We start from the raw sequence: 6,057 nt of genomic DNA on the forward strand, positions 1-6,057 counted from the left end.
GCTGTTATCTTATTCTGTGGAGAACTCTTACAGGTACTCATTTTTCTTTTCTACAGTGGGGTTAAAAGCTGTTTCAGTACTACTGCTGGGGAATTGAATAGGAAAAAGCACAATTGTCTTAATTTCTAGAACATTCATTGGGTACTGTGCAAAACATTATTGCCACAATCCAGTGGGCTTCTCAGACCCTTCCACACATCTAGCAGTGATTCCGACTTTTAGAAACAGCAGCCCTCTATGCCATACGACAGTCAAGACATTTTTCAAAATCAGGCCTCTTTTAAAAGCAAGTGTGCCATGGAGAAGGCAAAGCCACAGTTCGTTAGTTCTTTTCTCAGCTTGTTAAAAGATCTTTCAGCACAAGTAAATTTTGGCATTCATAAAGGAACCCCTAGTACTTTTTGGCACAGAGTTTGTTTTGTATGATAACATTTATTAATATTCAGTACAGAAATGAATGCTGTCAGCTAGGCTGAAAGAGCTAATAATGAAAAACATTACAGTAGGAGAAAATAAAGTAAGGAAGATAGACTCTGTGGTTAGACTAACACATACTGGTAGAATAATTTCTTTCAGAGGATATCGGGCAAGGTGACTCCATCATAACATCTGTGCTGCCAGCAGGCAGGGCGTGGTCAGGTCTGACCTAGCAGGGCCAAATGAGAAGCAAGCACAAGCATAGTCAGGTTGCAGTCCAATGGGTTGAGGCAGGCAGCAGGCAAGGTGTAGTCTGGTCACAGTCCAACAAGTCACGGCACAGGAAATCAGGTAAACAGGCTAGAGATCAGAAGTAGACCAGGCACACAAAGGCAACAGAAAACACACTTGTTGCACCCAGGCAGAAGCAAGCTCACAGCAAGACTTATATAGAGAGCCTTGTTCAAGGGGCTGGGATTCTGCAAGGAGTTAATCCTCATCAGATGCAGAGACTTCTACTGGTAATCTCCCATATCTTGCTGTCAAACAAGCACTCCTTCTGTGCTTCTGCAGTATCAGCCTTACTGCCAAAGAGCACAGCTGGCTCATCACTAGGTTCCCTAGGAGGATCTGCAGGCTCTTCCACCTGTATGTCATCAGGCAGGGAAGGACTGGGCGTTGGCTCAGCTGCCTGATCTTCCTCAGGAGCACCCAACTCTGGCTGCACTGTGTCCTCAGGTTCTGCCTGAGTCCTCTGTGTCCTGGTAAGTACCCAGGGGCTGGCTCATGACAACATCACTCCAAATGTAACCACAGTGACAAAATGGTTTCAAATGGTAATAGCAAAAGCTGCCCTTTTAATTTGTATTTGATATGTTATACAGCTTCCAAATCAAGTGCTTCTTATTTTATCTGAAGATGATCAAATCTTGACACTTTCCTTATTTAAGGTTCAAATGGAAAACGTTTGTTTTGAATAGAACCATAGCAAAGTGAAAAAGACCAATAAATCCTGCTCATTTTTACGTGTTGTGTTGTAAATAACATTCTAATAGATATGACTGATTATATGGTAAGGAGCATAATTTATATATCACCAGCAGTAGGCCTTTTGTCACTGACATTGCTGAGGAATTTGACACATTTTCAAGAGAACAATGTTTGTCAACCCAAATATATACCAATTAGGCCTCAATGAGATGTTGAAATGAATGATGCAGGAACACGCTGTATTTACAAATAATATGTGGTTTATAGTCACTTGCATTTTCCAACAACAAATCTTTTTATGTTATCATTTTAAAAAATGAAAGCATTTGAAAAGGTCACACAAATATCCATTAGCACTGAAAGCCATGGAAATGGACAGTAATTTGGTATTCATTTAACTTCACATTTTATGTGTGTAAAGTGTTGTTTATTTAAACTGCCCAGCAAAGTGAATTCTGTTCCACTTCATTAATAGAAGGGGGTGATTGGTAGCCCATAGTTAACTATGAATACATTGATGCCTTAAGCGGAATCACCAGAAGGACTCAGATGTGGAGCAGGAAGAACTGGTGTTTTCCATGAAGAATCTTAAAATTGAGATGACAGGAGAAAATGACCTTCTCCCACACATATACATGGTTCTAGTACTTATGCCTTGTTTGTCAAATTATAAATACAAGAAGTGTTATGGAGAGCAGAAGACCATAAAAGATCGGCAACTTTTTTCTAGTTGAACTTTGCATAATAAAGTTGTATTGCTACCCTGCGTGGTGTAGTGGTTAAGAGTGGTGGACTTCAACCTGGAGAACTGGGTTCAGTTCTCCACTCTTCCACAAGAGTGGTGGACTCTCATCTGGTGAACTGCATTTGTTTCCCTGCTCCTACACATGAAGCCTGCTGGGTGACTTTGGGCTAGCCACAGTTCTCTCCAAACTCTCTAGCCTCACCTACCTGCTTTGAGACTCCTTACAATTGAGAAAAGTGGGATATAAACCCAAACTCTTCTTCTTCATAATCAGTTAAGAATGCGACCTTTCCCATGCTGAGATGGGAAAGTTTTGTCTGCTGAATTTCTTCTTGTTACAAAGCAATTAAAGAAATAGAAGCCTGGTCAGGAAAAAAGATGGCAAGATGAGGGATATATGCAGTGGTGGGATCCAAAAATTTTAATAACAGGTTCCGATGGTGGTGGGATTCAAACAGTGACGACGAAGCACACACGCACCTCCAGTCCCTATTGGGCAGGGAGGTTGCTTTAGTAACCCCTTCTCGGCACTCAGAAAAAATTAGTAACCACTTCTAGAGAAGTGGTGAGAACTGGTTGTTTCTGAACTATTAGTCAACTGATTAGTTTAACATGTATTTATGCTCAAATGTATTAACTAAATGGTTTATCTCCTGACTCTTGTAGAAGTAAAAAAAATCATGGGGATATCTTATATTCTAAAAGCAAAGTCAGCCAAATCTTTGGTGACTGGAGCTGTAAATGGGCAAGACAGAACTTTCTACAAACCTGAAAAAAGATGCAAAATTGCAGAAAAATGTGAAATCTAAATCTGGGAGTTTTAAAAAAAACAAAGATAAAAGGAGCTCTGCTGTTTAGAGTTCAGTTTTAATTTGGGTTGTTGGCAGGGTCTCCAGGTCTGACTTGGAGATTAGCAGCCCTGTGCCTGAGAGCAACCTCTGGGTGACTTAATATATCTGGCTTGCATGACCCAGCTAGGCCTGGTTGATTGCTATTGTTCAGCAACAGCTACCTGAAGGAAGCCAACGTAGTGTGGCTGTTGTTGCTTCAGAGTAGGATCTGTGAGGACCAAGTTCAAATCCCCATGTTGCTGTGGAAATGCATTTGGTAATTTTGGGCCAATGACATACTTTCAGCCTAATCTATCTCACAGGGTTGTTGTACTGATAAAAAGGAGAGGAGGCTAATGTAAACTGCTTTGATCCCCACTCTAGAGAAATACTATAGTTTTCCAAGGAAGAAGAAGAAGAGTTGGATTTATATCCCCCCTTTCTCTCCTGTAGGAGACTCAAAGACAAACTCCTTTCCCTTCCCCCCCTCACAACAAACACCCTGTGAGGCAGGTGGGGCTGAGAGAGCTCCTTAGAGCTGTGACTAGCCCAAGGTCACCCAGCTGGCATGTATTGGAGTGCACAGGCTAATCTGAATTCCCCAGATAAGCCTCCACAGCACAAGCAGCAGAGCGGGGAATCAAACCAGGTTCTCCAGATTAGAGCACACCTGCTCTTAGCCACTGTGCCACTGCTGCTCCTTAGAGGTAGAGGCTCCAGGGATGGAGGGATGTAAAGTCTCATAGTTGCAGCAAACACAGCAATCCTCAGTCATACCCATAGGACAGCGGTAGAGTCTAATAGAGAAAGAGGCCTGGTGACACAAAGTCTCTGAACATAGGCAGAGAATAAGAACTACAAAAGAGCAACAACTGGCTCATGATAAAACACTAGGCTTAATGAACATCAGGTGTGCTGCTAGGGGCACACTCCTACTTAAAGGGGGAAGGAGTAAAATAACTTAAGGCAGAGGAACAGATAAAGGTAGGTTGGCTGTTGGGTGAAAAGGAGATGAGGGAGTCAGTTCCAAGTTGGGAAATTCCTGGAAATTTGAGGGGTGGAGCCCGGGGAAGGTGGGGTTTGAGGAGCAAAGGGACCTCAGAAGGGTATAATGTAATGGACTCTATCCTCCAAAGCAGCATCCATGAAAACCAGAGTTGCAAACCTCTAGGTAAAGGCTGGAGATCTCCCTGAATTTCAAGTGATCACCAAGAGACAGAGGATCATGTGGGCACTGACCTCTGTTTGGCGCTCTCCTTGCCACCAGGGGTGTAGGCTGTCCACCTGCCCACACCTGGGCCTGCGGCTTAGTGGCCTGCCACCACCCGCAAGCCTCTTTTGGGGGGCCCAGATCATGCAGGCACCCCCCAATCCTCACAAAAGGATCCATCCCCATGCCCAAACTGCCAAGCTGTGAAAAAAATGAAAACACAAGAACTAGAACTTTACTGACAGCGCATTACAACAACAACTGAGAAAGACGGAGGGTGGATGGATGGGATAGTACACAGCAGACTGCTGAAGAGGCCAAGGAGCTGCATGGGCCAGCCATTTAACCATACTAGCTTGCCCCCGGCCCCACCCTTAGCAGCCGCAGAGACTGGAGCCAGCCTACTGAACAGCTTGCTGGAGGGCAGCATGTGGATGGCATGGAGCCCTCTCACCCTTCCAGTCTCTCCCAAGCAGCAACCTGCAACTGCAGGTAAGTCTGCGCTGCATTTTTGTGAGTAAGTCATTGAGTACAATTTCTGCTGTGATATTAGAGTTTCCCTTGGGTGGCAGAGGATCCCTGCTGCCACTAGATGATTCCTGCTTCCACTGAGCTGGACTGCAGGAGAAAAATAAGTGAGAAAATGGGAGGTGATGGGCAGCTTCACAATGAGGTGATACCACTCCTCAAACACCCAGAAGGGATGCTGCTGATTTGCCAGGTCCACCATGGTGGCGAACCTTTGGCACTCCAGATGTTATGGACTACAATTCCCATCAGCCCCTGCCAGCATGACCAATTGGCCATGCTGGCAGGGGCTGATGGGAATTGTAGTCCATAACATCTGGAGTGCCAAAGGTTCGCCACCACTGTGTGAATTTAGGCAAATTCTATGGTTAAACTATAGGGTTTAGTCCAAATTGTTAGGAATTGCAAGTGTCTGTCACAGTCCTGGCAAGAAGGGGTTAACTAGTGTTAATTAGCTAGTGAGGTCAGTGTCTTGATCACCAGTTCATTAATTAGGCCATTGGGCAGTTAATCCGACATCACCTATGTGAGACAGAGCATGTGGGTCAGAGGTTATAAAAGTTAACTATGTTCTTTGTCTCACAGCACATGAGGCACACTAGCACACAAGGTTTTTCTCTTGTACTTGTAACATGGAATCACCTTAAGAGGTGAATGCCTAGGCCACATGTGGGCTCACATGTGCCTAAGTTCTGTAACTAAGTTTGTACTAGAATAGTAAGGATGTGTTGTTTTATATTCCATGTATACCCTACCCTAATTTAGTTAAGTAAAGTTTTCTTCTTTTTATATAATCACAGCAATGGTCTGTTATTCACTCTGCTAATTACTCAAACAGGGAAGCAATTTCCCCAACACAAATGATAGAGCATCCAGGTGCAAGTGGAGTGATGTCAGCATGTTGTTGGTGAGGTTCACCACATGTAGTGAGTCTCCCACTGGTTGCAATCCTACTGGGTAGGCAATGAAACTGCCAGCACAAAAGAACAAGGCAAGGAGTGTCCGCACCGGGCTCGCCTAGCCACACAGGGTACAGTATTCATGGCAGCAAGGAAGGCAGAAAAACATGTGATTACTCTTGTGCACAGGGATCTTCTCTTTCTATGGGAAGGAATTTGGCACCTTTGTAACGTTTCTGCTGCTGTGGACTAATGTGATAATGAGGCTTTCATCAGAAATGAGGAGTTATGTTTTGTGTCGTTGCTTATTAGATCATCCTTTAAATATTGTAGGGAGGAGAATTATGTGTAGCAAATAGTACATATGCAGATAATGATGACAAACGCTTAGCCTTTGAAATGGAGTAACCAAATAGTATCACTTTTTATTGAGATTTG

The sequence above is a fragment of the Sphaerodactylus townsendi genome, linkage group LG08 (genome assembly GCF_021028975.2).
Source record: "Sphaerodactylus townsendi isolate TG3544 linkage group LG08, MPM_Stown_v2.3, whole genome shotgun sequence".
Classification (NCBI taxonomy): Eukaryota; Metazoa; Chordata; class Lepidosauria; order Squamata; family Sphaerodactylidae; genus Sphaerodactylus; species Sphaerodactylus townsendi.